Source organism: Zea mays, chromosome 4 (assembly GCF_902167145.1).
Source record: "Zea mays cultivar B73 chromosome 4, Zm-B73-REFERENCE-NAM-5.0, whole genome shotgun sequence".
Lineage (NCBI taxonomy): Eukaryota > Viridiplantae > Streptophyta > Magnoliopsida > Poales > Poaceae > Zea > Zea mays.
In genome coordinates this window covers 178,048,724-178,064,603 of record NC_050099.1, presented here as the reverse complement: position 1 = coordinate 178,064,603, position 15,880 = coordinate 178,048,724, and positions in this window count along the sequence as shown.

Here is a 15,880-nt window from a genome sequence, read left to right as displayed (position 1 = left end):
CTCGTAGAGGCGAGACCAAACCCTCTGGGGTCTCGCATGCGGTCGCCTTGGGACCGGTTGACGGACGTCTCGACCTACGGGCCCTCTGGGTCCGAGGAAGACGACGAGCCCAGCATCTGTTGGGATTTCTCTGGACTTGGCAACCCCAGTGCCATGCGGGACTTCATGACCGCATGTGACTACTGCCTCTCCGACTGTTCCGACGGTAGCCGCAGCCTCGGCGACGAGGACTGCGGCCCAAGCCGCGAATGTTTCCACGTCGATCTAGGGGGTCCCTCCGAAGGCAATCATCTCGGCATGCCGGAGGACGGTGATCTCCCTAGGCCGGTGCCCCGCGTTGACATCCCACGGGAGCTAGCTGTGGTCCCCGTTCAGGCGGGGGGCCATGACCCACAGCTCGAGCAAATCCGCGGGGTGCAGGCCAGGCTCGACGAGGGAGCAGGAGCGCTTGAGCCGATCCGCCGGGACGTCGGGCAGGCATGGGCGGGCCAACCCCCGGCCGGAGAAATACGTCATCTGCCCCAGGGTCTCCAGCACCGCGTCGCAGACGACGTCAGGGTCAGGCCACCACCCGCATCTAGTGGGGTCGGCCAGAACCTGGCTGCAGCAGCGATGCTTCTCCGCGCGATGCCGGAGCCATCAACCACCGAGGGCCGGCGAATCCAGGGGGAGCTCAAGAATCTCCTGGAAGGCGCTGCGGTTCGACGGGCCGAGAGCTCTGCCTCCCGAAGGCAGGGGTACCCCTCGGAACCTCATGCCGCGACTTCCCGATTCATGCGGGAAGCCTCGGTCTACACCGGGCGCACGCGCAACACCGCGCCTGCGGCCCCGGGCCGCCTCGACAACGAGCACCATCATCGCGACCGTCGGGCCCACCTCGACGAGAGGGTGCGCCGAGGCTACCACCCCAGGCGTGGGGGACGCTACGACAGCGGGGAGGATCGGAGTCCCTCGCCCAAACCGCCCGGTCCGCAGGCCTTCAGCCGGGCCATCCGACGGGCACCATTCCCGACCCGGTTCCGACCCCCGACTACTATCACGAAGTACTCGGGGGAGACGAGACAGGAACTGTGGCTCGCGGACTACCGTCTGGCCTGCCAACTGGGTGGAACGGACGATGACAACCTCATCATCCGCAACCTCCCCCTGTTCCTCTCCGACACCGCTCGCGCCTGGTTGGAGCACCTGCCTCCGGGGCAGATCTCCAACTGGGACGACCTAGTCCAAGCTTTCGCCGACAATTTTCAGGGCACGTACGTGCGCCCCGGGAATTCCTGGGATCTCCGAAGCTGCCGGCAGCAGCTGGGAGAGTCCCTCCGGGACTACATCCGACGATTCTCGAAGCAGCGCACCGAGCTGCCCAACATCACCGACTCGGATGTCATCGGCGCGTTCCTCGCCGGCACCACCTGCCGCGACCTGGTGAGCAAGTTGGGTCACAAGACCCCCACCAGGGCGAGCGAGCTGATGGACATCGCCACCAAGTTCGCCTCCGGCCAGGAGGCGGTCGAGGCTATCTTCCGAAAGGACAAGCAGCCCTAGGGCCGCCCATCGGAAGATGCTCCCGAGGCGTCAACTCAGCGCGGCGCCAAGAAGAAAGGCAAGAAGAAGTCGCAAGCGAAACGCGACGCCACCGACGCGGACCTTGTCGCCGCCGCCGAGTACAAGAACCCTCGGAAACCCCCCGGAGGTGCCAACCTCTTCGATAAGATGCTCAAGGAGTCGTGCCCTTATCACCAGGGGCCCGTCAAGCACACCCTTGAGGAGTGCGTCATGCTTCGGCGCCACTTCCACAGGACTGGGCCACCCGCGGAGGGTGGCAGAGCCCACGACGACGACAAGAAGGAAGATCACCAAGCAGGAGAGTTCCCCGAGGTCCGCGACTGCTTCATGATCTACGGTGGGCAAGCGGCGAATGCCTCGGCTCGGCACCGCAAGCAAGAGCGCCGGGAGGTCTGCTCGGTGAAGGTGGCGGCGCCAGTCTACCTGGACTGGTCCGACAAGCCCATCACCTTCAACCAAGCCGACCACCCCGACCACGTGCCGAGCCCGGGGAAATACCCGCTCGTCGTCGACCCCGTCATCGGCGACGTCAGGCTCACCAAGGTCCTTATGGACGGGGGCAGCAGCCTCAACATCATCTACGCCGAGACCCTCAGGCTCCTGCGTGTTGATCTGTCCTCCATCCGAGCAGGCGCTGCGCCCTTCCATGGGATCATTCCTGGGAAGCGCGTCCAGCCCCTCAGACGACTCGGCCTTCCCGTCTGCTTCGGAACGCCCTCCAACTTCTGAAGGGAGACCCTGACGTTCGAGGTGGTCGGGTTCAGAGGAACCTACCACGCGGTACTGGGAAGGCCATGCTACGCGAAGTTCATGGCCGTCCCCAACTACACCTACCTGAAGCTCAAGATGTCGGGCCCCAACGGGGTCATCACCGTCGGCCCCACGTACAAACACGCGTTCGAATGCGACGTGGAGTGCGTGGAGTACGCCGAGGCCCTCGCCGAGTCCGAGGCCCTCATCGCCGACCTGGAAAGCCTCTCTAAGGAGGTGCCAGACGTAAAACGTCATGCCGGCAACTTCGAGCCAGTGGAGACGGTTAAGGCCGTCCCCCTCGACCCCAGCGGCGACGCCTCCAAGCAGATCCGGATCGGCTCCGGGCTCGATCCCAAATAGGAAGCAGTGCTCGTCGACTTTCTCCGCGCGAACGCCGACGTCTTCGCGTGGAGTCCCTCGGACATGCCCGACATACCGAGGGATGTCGCCGAGCACTCGCCGGACATTCGAGCCGGAGCCCGACCCGTCAAGCAGCCTCTGCGCCGATTCGACGAAGAGAAGCGCAGAGCCATAGGCGAGGAGATCCACAAGCTAATGGCGGCAGGGTTCATCAAAGAGGTATTACATCCCGAATGGCTTGCCAACCCTGTGCTTGTGAGAAAGAAAGGGGGGAAATGGCGGATGCGTGTAGACTACACTAGTCTCAACAAAGCATGTCCGAAGGTTCCCTACCCTCTGCCTCGCATCGATCAAATCGTGGATTCCACTGCTGGGTGCGAAACCCTGTCTTTCCTCGATACCTACTCAGGGTATCATCAAATCAGGATGAAAGAGTCCGACCAGCTCGCGACTTCTTTCATCACGCCCTTCGGCATGTATTGCTATGTCACCATGCCATTCGGCTTGAGGAATGCGGGCGCGACGTACCAGCGGTGCATGAACCATGTGTTCGGCGAACACATTGGCCGCACGGTCAAGGCCTACATCGATGACATCGTAGTCAAGACGAGGAAAGCTTCCGACCTCCTTTCCGACCTTGAAGTGACATTCCGATGCCTCAAGGCGAAAGGCGTCAAGCTCAATCTCGAGAAGTGTGTCTTCGGGGTGCCCCGAGGCATGCTCTTGGGGTTCATCGTCTCCGAGCGGGGCATCGAAGCCAACCCGGAGAAGATCGCAGCCATCACCAGCATGGGGCCAATCAAGGACTTGAAAGGCGTACAGAGGGTCATGGGATGTCTCGCGGCTCTGAGTCGCTTCATCTCACGCCTCGGCGAAAGAGGTCTGCCTCTGTACCGCTTCTTAAGGAAGGCCGAGTACTTCACTTGGACCCCTGAGGCCGAGGAAGCTCTCGGGAACCTGAAGGCGCTCCTCACAAAGGCGCCTATCTTGGTGCCTCCAGCTGCCGGAGAAGCCCTCTTGGTCTACGTCGCCGCGACCACTCAAGTGGTTAGCGCCGCGATTGTGGTCGAGAGGCAAGAAGAGGGGCATGCATTGCCCGTTCAGAGGCTAGTTTACTTCGTCAGCGAGGTACTGTCCGAAACCAAGGTCCGCTACCCACAAGTTCAGAAGCTGCTGTATGCAGTGATGCTGACACGGCGGAAGTTGCGACATTACTTCGAGTCTCATCCGGTAACTGTGGTGTCATCCTTCCCCCTGGGGGAGATCATCCAGTGCCGAGAGGCCTCGGGTAGGATTGCAAAGTGGGCGGTGGAACTTATGGGCGAGACAATCTCGTTCGCCCCTCGGAAGGCCATCAAGTCCCAGGTTTTGGCGGACTTCGTGGCCGAATGGGTCGACACCCAGCTACCGACGGCTCCGATCCAACCGGAGCTCTGGACCATGTTTTTCGACGGGTCGCTGATGAAGACGGGAGCCAGCGCAGGCCTACTCTTCATCTCGCCCCTCGGGAAACACCTACGCTATGTGCTACGCCTCCATTTCCCGGCGTCCAACAATGTGGCTGAGTATGAGGCTCTGGTCAACGGGTTGCGGATCGCCATCGAGCTAGGGGTCCGGCGCCTCGACGCCCGCGGTGACTCGCAGCTCGTCATCGACCAAGTCACGAAGAACTCCCACTGCCGTGACCCGAAGATGGAGGCCTACTGCGACGAGGTTCGACGCTTGGAAGACAAGTTCTACGGGCTCGAGCTGAACCATATCGCTCGGCGCTACAACGAGACTGCAGACGAGCTGGCTAAAATAGCCTCGGGGCGAACAACTGTTCCCCCGGACGTCTTCTCCCGGGATCTGCACCAACCCTCCATCAAGATCGACGACACGCCCGAGCCTGAGGCGCCCTCGGCCCAGTCCGAGGTACCCTCGGCCCAACCCGAGGTACCCTCGGCACAGCCCGAGGCACCCTCAGCTCGGCCCGAGGCGCCCTCGGTTCAGCCCGAGGTACCCTCGGCCCCCGAGGGTGAGGCACTGCGCGTCGAGGAGGAGCGAAGCGGGGCCACGCCTGATCGAGACTGGCAGACCCCGTACCTGCGATATCTCCACCAAGGAGAGCTACCCCTCGACCGAGCCGAGGCTCGGCGGGTGGCGCGGCGCGCCAAGTCGTTCGTCTTGTTGGGCGAAGAGAAGGAGCTCTACCACCGCAGCCCCTCAGGCATCCTCCAGCGATGCATCTCCGTCACCGAAGGTCAGGAACTCCTGCGGGAGATACACTCGGGGGCTTGCGGCCATCACGCAGCACCTCGAGCCCTTGTCGGGAATGCTTTCCGACAAGGCTTCTATTGGCCGACAGCGGTGGCCGATGCCACTAGAATTGTCCGCACCTGCGAAGGGTGTCAATTCTATGCGAAGCAGACCCACCTGCCCGCTCAGGCTCTGCAGACGATACCCATCACCTGGCCCTTTGCTGTGTGGGGTCTGGACCTCGTCGGCCCCTTGCAGAAGGCACCCGGGGGCTACACGCACCTGCTGGTCGCCATCGACAAATTCTCCAAGTGGGTCGAGGTCCGACCTCTGAACAGCATCAGGTCCGAGCAGGCGGTGGCGTTCTTCACCAACATCATCCATCGCTTCGGGGTCCTAAACTCCATCATCACCGACAACGGCACCCAGTTCACCGGCAGAAAGTTCTTGGACTTCTGCGAGGATCACCACATCCGGGTGGACTGGGCCGCCGTGGCTCATCCCATGTCAAATGGGCAAGTAGAGCGTGCCAACGGCATGATTCTACAAGGGCTCAAGCCTCGGATCTACAATGACCTCAACAAGTTCGGCAAGCGATGGATGAAGGAACTCCCCTCGGTGGTCTGGAGCCTGAGGACAACGCCGAGCCGAGCCACGGGTTTCACGCCGTTCTTCCTAGTCTACGGGGCCGAGGCCATCTTGCCCATAGACCTGGAATACGGCTCCCCGAGGACGAGGGCCTACAGCGATCAAAGCAACCAAGCTAGCCGAGAAGACTCGCTGGACCAGCTGGAAGAGGCTCGGGACAAGGCCTTACTACACTCGGCGCGGTACCAGCAGTCCCTACGACGCTACTAAGCCCGAGGGGTCCGGTCCCGAGACCTCCAGGTGGGCGACCTGGTGCTTCGGCTGCGACAAGACGCCCGAGGGAGGCACAAGCTCACGCCCCCCTGGGAGGGACCGTTCGTCATCGCCAAGGTTCTGAAGCCCGGAACGTACAAACTGGCCAACAGTCAAGGCGAGGTCTACGGCAACGCTTGGAACATCCAACAGCTACGTCGCTTCTACCCTTAAGATGTTTTCAAGTTATTCATATACCTCGCACCCACGCAAAGTTTAGTCATCAAGGAAGGGTCGGCCTCGCCTTGGCAAAGCCTGACCCTCCCTCGAGGGCTAAAAGGGGGGGAACCCCCTCTGCGTTGAAATTTTCCTCGAAAAAAGATCTCTTCTGCCAGAATGTCTTTCGTGCTTTTTGACTACTTCGAAAAGTGGATCCTGAAAACGACGGAGTACACGTAAGCAGCCAAGGCTGACCGAGTCGAGGGACTCCTACGCCTCCGGGATACGGATACCTCACTCATCACCTTCTGCGATAAGTAACTCATGTTCGGATAAGTGATTCCGCGGACCGAACAAGTCTTCACGTTCGGAAGTTGTTCTGCCGAAGCGATCCTTCGAGCCTTCTCGACTGAGTCGGTGACAGAGCCTCATGGACGGGTAAAAGTGCGCGTAAGCGGCAAGGCCGACCGAGCCGAGGGACTCCTACGCCTCCGGGATACGGATACCTCACTCGTCACCTTCCGCGAGAAGCAACTCTCGCTCGCACAAACATCCCTGTTGCCGACAAAAAAGTCCAGATACTCGAAACGAGAGGAAAAGAGACGCAACTTTACAACACAGCGAGGGTGTGTGTTCTGGCCTTAGCGGCCGCAGGAGACACATGCTACAAGACAATCCGATCCTGCAGGCTCGGGTCTTGATGCTGGAAGGGGGCAGCAACACCCTCGGCATCAACGACATCTTCGGCGAGGTCCGACCTAGCCTCGGACGGCGACGCGGTCCGAGGATCTCCGCTCTAAAGGACAACGTCATCACCACGCCCGGGCAATCGCTGCCAGGGTCTTCTCCGGGAATCCGGCCCGAGCAGGCGGCTCGGCCGGTCGCCCCGGGGCCTCGGCCAGCCGTCCTCAGAGGGCGCCAGCCCGACCCGAGGCTTCAGCTGGTCAACTCCAGCGTCGGTCCCGCCAACGGACGACCCGGCTAGGCTCCGGCCAACCAGGTTTCATTTTCGAGCCAACTCTGCCCCTGTTCATGCTGATATCGCTACCCCTGGCCTCGGCTCATCCAAGAGCGGCCAAGGGGTCCCTTTAACTAAGCTAGAGGAGCCTCGGACAACAAGGCCGACCGAGCCGAGGGACTCCTACGCCTCCGGGATACGGATACCTCACTCGTCACCTTGACACGGGGCGACTCACGCTTGGTGAAGCGGTTTAGACAACCAACAGGCGAGTCTTAGTGCTCGAAAATGAGGAAAAAACACGGCTCCGTGCCAAAATTACATACATGTTCAGGCCTCGACAGCCACAATGAACAAAAACACTGGCATTCAAAGTGCCATTACAAACGGAACTCTGGTTCCGTCCCCGCGGGTATGAGCGACCTCGAGCCTGTGGGGCGACGAACATCGGGAGACCCGCCAGCGACCTCTGCATCAGCAGCCATGGTCCCGGGTGGACGCGGCCGCCGGAGGGCTCTCGTTCGCGTTCCCGCTCAAGGGACGTGAACCAGCTATTAAAGCCAAAGAGCGGGCCGCTCCCAAGCGCACCGGCAGGTCCTCGCTGCCGTCCTCGCCGCGAATGCAAGGAAGAGGGCAGAATGTTGCATCCTAGCTGGGCAGCAACAGTTCGCCTTCCCCGGCATGGCTGGAGGACGTCTCCGCCGCAGAGCTGGAGGGCGATTGCCACCACCAGAAGCTGGAAGAAGAGGTGGCCCGCCGACCCGCGCAGGAGATAGAGCCCCGGCTCGCCTCGCTCCCCGCCCCAGCGAGGATGACGAACACCCTCGACGCTGAGGGTGGGATCGAGATCACAGCCCGGCTTGCCTCTCCCCATCCAGGAGCTGGAGGTCACCGCCTTGGGTGACCACCAGCGGAGGGGTGCAACCGGGCTTGTCGGGGACCATAATTAGGGGTACCCTCAAGACGCCTAATTCTCAGCTGGTAACCCCCATCAGCATAAAGCTGCAAAGGCCTGATGGGTACGATTAAGTCAGGGATCAGTCCACACGAGTGACTCGATCACGCTTCGCCCGAGCCTAGCCTCGGCCAAGGGCAGCCGACCTCGAGAGACTTCCGTCTCGCCCGAGGCCCCCCTTTTAACGGCGGACACACCTCCGGCTCGCCCGAGGCCTTGGCTTCGCTTAGAAGCAACCCTGACTAAATCGCTGCGCCGACTGACCAGGTTGCAGGAGCATTTAACGCAAAGGTGGCCCGACACCTTTATCCTGACACGCGCCCCCCCGGCAGAGCCGAAGTGACCGCCGTCACTCCACCGCTCCACTGACCCGTCTGGCAGAAGGACAGCGCCGCCTGCGTCACTCCGACTGCAATGCCACTCGACAGAGTGAGTCTGACAGGCAGTCAGGCCTTGCCAAAGGCGCCATAGGAAACTCCGCTTCGCCCGACCCCAGGGCTCGGACTCGGGCTAAGACCCGGAAGACGGCGAACTCCGCTCCGCCCGACCCCAGGGCTCGGACTCGGGCTAAGACCCGGAAGACGGCGAACTCCGCTCCGCCCGACCCCAGGGCTTGGACTCGGGCTAAGACCCGGAAGACGGCGAACTCCGCTCCGCCCGACCCCAGGGCTCGGACTCGGGCTAAGACCCGGAAGACGGCGAACTCCGCTCCGCCCGACCCCAGGGCTCGGACTCCGCCCTGGCCTCGGCCGAACGATCTCCGCCTCGCCCGACCCGGGGGCTCGGGCTCGGCCTCGGCCACGGAAGACAGACTCGACCTCGGCTTCGGAGGAGCCCCCACGTCGCCCGACCTAGGGCACAGGCCCACCACGTCAACAGGAAGCGCCATCATCATCCTACCCCGAGCCGACTCGGGTCACGGAGAACAAGACCGGCGTCCCATCTGGCCAGCTCCGCCAGATGGGCAATGATGGCGCCCCACAAGCTCTGTGACGACGGCGGCTCTCAGCTCTCTTACGGAAGCAGGGCGACGTCAGCAAGGACTCGACCGCTCCTACAGCTGTCCCTCCGCCAGGCTCCGTTGCTCCTCCGACAGCCACGACATCACGCCAGCAAGGTGCCAAGACCTCTCCGGCTGCCACATTGGCATGTACCTAGGGCGCTAGCTCTCTCTCCGCTAGACACGTAGCACTCTGCTACACCCCCCATTGTACACCTGGATCCTCTCCTTACGACTATAAAAGGAAGGACCAGAGCCTTCTTAGAGAAGGTTGGCCGCGCGGGGACGAGGACGAGACAGGCGCTCTCTTGGGGCCGCTCGCTTCCCTCACCCGCGTGGACGCTTGTAACCCCCCTACTGCAAGCGCACCCGACCTGGGCGCGCGACGAACACGAAGGCCGCGGGATCTCCACCTCTCTCACGCCCGTCTCCGGCCACCTCGCCTCTCCCCCCTTCGCGCTCGCCCACGCGCTCGACCCATCTGGGCTGGGGCGCGCAACACACTCACTCGTCGGCTTGGGGACCCCCCGGTCTCGAAACGCCGACAGGGCTATGTGATGAAAATCCTTGAAGCCGAACGATGGCTGAAAGGTACCAACTCCCACGGAGTTGCGTTCCTCCAACGATGAGGCGAAAAGACGGTGGGTATCCCCCATCCGGGGGCTTGGAAGGTGGAAAGACACGATGCATAAGGGAGCGCGAAGACATGGTCGCCCTCCGAAGGGGGTCACCCTCCTTTTAAAGGCGACTCTCCCTACTTGCACCCCCAACCGTCGCGGGCTGAGTCTTCTCCAACACACTCCAAGGTCCCCCCCTGCGGCGCGGGGGCTGGGTCCCACACGTGCAAACCGGCTCAGAGCAGAAGAAGCCAAACCGCCGCGCGCGGTGCGCACGACCGCCCAGCGGTTACAAGTGACCCTCCACTTTTGCCCAGACCAGCGGGCGAAAGGGGCGGGCAGCCATGCAGGCGGCATGCAACCGCGCCAAGTGGACGCGCTTCTCCGACTCCCGACACGCCCAACATGGAGGCCCAGGCCCACGCGTCACGCAACCGGCGCGCCGGATGCTCCGTGCAAGCAACTGCACCGCCACTCGCGCCACTACCGCGCCTCCTCGGCTGCGGAACCAATACCGCGGCTCGAGGCAACCCAGCGCACGACCCAGCAGCGCTAGCCTGGCGCGACGGTCAATGCGGCCAAAAATGGGCCGGCAGTAATGACGGTGGCAGGCGGGCAGGAGCAGCAGTCACGTCGTCAGCCAAGCTCACGTCCCATCCGGGGGCAGCGAGAGAAACCTCCCTCACGGCGTGAAGACAACGCGCCCGTGTTCCGTTCCTCGAACGGCTCGCGCACGCGCAACGGCCGCCTCGCCAACCACTCGCCCCGTCGCATTAACTCCGCGGCGGGACAGGCGGCGCCTCTGGCAGGAGAAGCGGGCGACGCTTCGCCTTCGCCATAATAACCACGCCAAAAAAGGTACACCGCGTCGTTCGATTTCATATCCTTTTCCTTTTTTCCTCTTTCTCTCTCTTGCAACAGGGACCGGGAAAGGGGGATACCCCGAAAAGGATCCTTCCCTGTGAAGGAACCAGGCTCCGAGCCTCCCTACTGATCAGAGGTTCGAAGGCTGGCCCCCCGGAAGGGTTCGACAGTCGCCTCAGATCGCGTGGGCCCTACACCCACTACTGGTCAGAGGTTCGAAGGCCGGCCCCTCGGAAGGGTACCACGGCCGCCTCAGGCTACTCGGGCTCCGCGCCCATTACTGATCAGGGGTTCGAAGGCTGGCCCCCGAAGGGTTCACAGCCGACTCAGACGCCGAGCGAGGGATGACCATGGGTACGTTCGATACATAACCAAGGCTCGGGCTGCGCTCCCGAGGTACCCTAGGACATTTCTGAGACCAGCGGGAGCGATCTTGTAACGGAATCCCATCAGAGGGAGGCATCGAGCCCTCGGACCCCGTCGCCAGGGGACCGGGTCCGGCAGATCACCCGCAGGTACTTTTGGGCGTGCCTCTGGGCCCCTAGTCGACCCCTAATGAACGGGGCACGAACGTCCACTCGGATTACCCGCTTGCAGCTCACCGGAGACACCATGTTCGGCGCCCATCGAGGGCAACATGGCGCTTTCCCCCCCTCCTCCTTGCGGAAAGGCGACGCAGGGGCGTATGTAAAAAAGCCGAGTCTGTCCCTGATCGCCCTCTCGCCCTGTGCAGAGGCTCGGGGGCTGCTCTCGCAAACCCGGCTCCGGCCGAACCGTTGACAGCGTCAACATACCAGCCCGAGAACTTGGGACCCGACCGTACACCCGGGCTACGGCCAGCTCGCATGAGGGAACAACCAGACCAGCCGAAGCATTACGCGAGGCATTAAGACCTCGAAGGAGTGAAACCACTCCTCCGAGGCCTCGGGGGCTACACCCGGCGGGTGCGCTCGCGCGCACCCACCAGAACAAAATGCAACCGAGAAAGGCTGGTCCCCTTGCAAAAAAGTGCGACGAAAACCTCCAAGCGAGTGCTAACACTCCCTTCGAGGCTCGGGGGCTACTGTCGGGGACCATAATTAGGGGTACCCTCAAGACTCCTAATTCTCAGCTGGTAACCCCCATCAGCATAAAGCTGCAAAGGACTGATGGGTGCGATTAAGTCAGGGATCAGTCCATTCGAGCGACTCGATCACGCCTCGCCCGAGCCTAGCCTCGGACAAGGGCAGCCGACCCCGGAGGATTTCCGTCTCGCCCGAGGCCCTCCTCCGACGGCGAACATATTTCCGGCTCGCCCGAGGCCCTGCCTTCGCTAAGAAGCAACCCTGACTAAATCGCCGCACCGACCGACCAAAACGCAGGAGCATTTAATGCAAAGGCGGCCTGACACCTTTATCCTGACGCACGCCCCCCGGTAGAGCCGAAGTGACCGCCGTCACTTCGCCGCTCCACTGACCGGCCTGACAGAAGGACAGCGCCGCCTGCGCCACTCCGACTGCGGTGCCACTTGACAGAGTGAGTCTGACAGGCAGTCAGGCCCTGCCGAAGGCACCATAGGAAACTCCGCTCCGCCCGACCCAGGGCTCGGACTCGGGCTAAGTCCCGGAAGACGGCGAACTCCGCTCCGCCCGACCTAGGGCTCGGACTCGGGCTAAGTCCCGGAAGACGGCGAATTCCGCTCCGCCCGACCCAGGGCTCGGGCTCGGGCTAAGTCCCGGAAGACGGCAAACTCCGCTCCGCCCGACCCAGGGCTCGGACTCGGGCTAAGTCCCGGAAGACGGCGAACTCCGCTCCGCCCGACCTAGGGCTCGGACTCGGGCTAAGTCCCGGAAGACGACGAACTCCGCTTCGCCCGACCCCAGGGCTCGGACTCCGCCCTGGCCTCAGCCGACGACCTCCGCCTCGCCCGACCCAGGGGCTCGGACTCGGCCTCGGCCACGGAAGACAGACTCGACCTCGGCTTCGGAGGAGCCTCCACATCGCCCAACCTAGGGCGTAGGCCAGCCACGTCAACAGGAGGCGCCATCATCACCCTACCCCGAGCTGACTCGGGCCGTAGGAAACAAGACCTGGCGTCCCATCTGGCTAGCTCCGCCAGATAGGCAATGATGGCGCCCCGTGTACTCTGTGACGACGGCGGCTCTCAGCCCCCTTACTGAAGCAAGAGGACGTCAGCAAGGACCCGACCGCTCCGACAGCTGTCCCTCCGCCAGGCTCCATCGCTCCTCCGACGGCCACGACATCACACCAGCTGGGTGCCAAAATCTCTCCGGCTGCCACAACGGCATGTACTTAGGGCGCTAGCTCTCCTCCGCTAGACACGTAGCACTCTGCTACACCCCCCATTGTACACCTGGATCCTCTCCTTACGCCTATAAAAGGAAGGACCAGGGCCCTCTTAGAGAGGGTTGGCCGCGCGGGGACGAGGACGAGACAGGCGCTCGCTTGGAGCCGCTCGCTCCCTCTCCCGCGTGGACGCTTGTAACCCCCTACTGCAAGCGCACCCGACCTGGGCGCGGGACGAACACGAAGGCCGCGGGATTCCCACCTCTCTCACGCCGGTCTCCGGCCGCCTCGCTCTCCCTCCTTCACGCTCGCCCTCGCGCTCGACCCATCTGGGCTGGGGCACGCGGCGACATTCACTCGTCGGCCCAGGGACCCCCGGTCTCGAAACGGCGACAGTTCCTATATGCGTTATATTTCAGGATAGATGTTTGATAATATTTATAACCTTTAAAACTCGAATAGACTGAATAACCCAAAATATAATTTTTTTAATATGTGATGATATTATTATGTAATTTATGAACTTATTATCTAAAAACTATGATGTCATCTTAACGATAGTGTATATACACACACTATTTTTTATAGTCATTTGTTGTAATAATAGTACTTATAATTAATTAATTATTGTATATATTATAATAAAATATACTAGTTCCTATACTGTTAGACCGAACCGAAATTATGGGTCTATTTAGGTTTGGTTCCAAAAAATATTTTGTAATTATGGGTCATTTTCATAACCCAAAATTTCATGAACCCAAATATATCGAACTGAATTACCTTAATAGACCGAATGACCATCCCTATGTCTAGATCGAAAGGGAATCAATCGAACATGGTCTTAGGGGAAGGAGAAGTTTCTTCCTCACGAGGAAGTAAACGGTGCAAGGACGAAAAAGCATTTCTTATCCTCGTTCCCCACGGGAAGCCGTTAAACTTACACGTGATGATGTTTTCGTGTACTGGTTAATGATAAAAACAAATATTTATTTTGCCAAAAAAAATATCTCTATATAAATGTGATCATTTTGTTGTACACATAATGATTTCTTACATTTGACAATATGTATAAGTAACAATATTTTACATTAATAATAAAAGATGTATGTCTTAATTATAATTTAAACGGATCCCCGCGGGAGATTTATCTCCCCGGGAAACGAGGATGGGTACGAAATGTCCCCCATAAACGTTCGTAAGGATTCTCGTGATAATTTTTTTCTAGCAAAGACGAGGATGAGGAGCTACTCCCCGACGGAAAATCCCCCCTCGCCCTTACACCCACCAATGTCGAAAGATGGAGTAATTGTTTATCTAGATTTACCCACCAATGTCGAAAGATGGAGTAATTGTTGATCTAGATTTACCCGTCAACACAATGAGATAGATATTCAAGCAAGCGTAGTAAAGTAATGCACTATACTAGTAATACTAGCAAAGTGTTCACACGACGCTAATGTTTCTATTTATACTTATGTGTAGGATATAAGATACTATGTAGAAACTTTACTCCAAAACTCTGGTTGGAGCAGCTATGCTCTATAGTTTAGATTGGGTAAATAACTCCATATCTAGATTGCTTTTTAAATGTTTTGGAGCAACAAAAGAGGTATTTTGTACTACAAATATAAAAACTTCATAGAGTTTACAACTCTGGAGTTAGGGTGGTTGGTAGGCTCTAACCTAGCTCCTTTTTTTAGTTTTGCTACGGAGTCATGCCAAACATGCTCTTAATTCTATAAAAAAGTTGGTTACACAAGTCCACTTTTACTTTTTTGACGAGGAAGGTTCCCTCGCAGGTTTTTTAGAAAGTTGTGCGAGTGGGTGGTGGAAGGGTTAAGTGTTAAATATAATATATGGTTGGATCATGATCTAGCGGATCAGGAAGCTCGTTTTCACCTAAAAGCAGTTGCTAAAAGCTATAGAAGAATAGTCTTACTATCTCTTTACAAGAAGTTACTAGAGGATAATGCTTCGCATAAACTCCTCATGAATACCATCATGAAGATATATATATATATATAGATAGATAGAGTAGAGTAGTATTAGAGTATCGGGACTACATAGAAAAGAAAGATCAACAACGACAAAGCAAGTCAAAGCCAAAACTCCAAGACTAGGAGATGCATTGAGTGTGGAAATGAAGGATTTTTGCTCGTAAGGGCATGTACAACCCATATAAATGACCTGTATCTAAAGAGATATCTAAAAGAGTAAGTGTAAAAACATAAGAGACATATCCGGGTGAAGGAACGTCTCTAGCACGGTTCTCTAAGTATAGATACGGTTCCACTCATACAACCCACATAAATGAGCCGTGTTTTGAAGAGTTCTAGTGAATAAGATAAAGACTTAGATACATTGAGTTGTATGAACGAGTTTTTAGGTGTATCTAGTGTTTGGAGAACTGTAACATGATGTCTACGTTGTACATGGCCTAAGTGCATTGCTCTACCACCAACACTCTTGCCCAAGCATGGTAGACCCTTTGTGTTTAATGTTCATTACATGCTAATAAAAGATACTGGTGGGAAGGTTAAGGTTATTGAAAGTCGCCTAGAGGGGGGTGAATAGGCGTAATCTGAAGTTTAAAACTTAAAACACAAACTATAAGTCGGGGTTAGCGTTAGAACTTAAATCGAGTCCGATAGAGAGGGGGAAAACAAATCAACCAAGAAATAAAGCGAATGAACACAGTGATTTGTTTTATCGAGATTCGGTTCTAAAGAACCTAGTCCCCGTTGAGGTGGTCACAAAGACCGGGTCTCTTTCAACCCTTTCCCTCTCTCAAACGGTCACTTAGACCGAGTGAGCCTTCTTCCTTAATCTCACGGGTCACTTAGACCCCGCAAGGACCACCACACAATTGGTGTCTCTTGCCTTGCTTACAAAGCACTTGAGAGTAAGAATTGAAAAGAAAAAAAGGCCAAGCCAAGCAAACAAGAGCAACAAAGAAACACAAGAGATCCTCTCACAAGTCCTAGTGCACTAGACTTGATTTGGGGACTTTGAGTGGATCGATCGCTTTGATTGTGTCTTGGAGTGGAGTTTATTGCTCTTGTATTGAATGCAATGTTCAGAATGCTTGAGTGCTTGGTGTTGTGGTGGTTGGGGGGTATTTATAGCCCCCAACCACCAAATGGTCGTTGGGGGTGGCTGCTATCGATGGGCGCACCGGACAGTCCGGTGCGCCACCAGACACTGTCCGGTGCGCCGCCACGTCA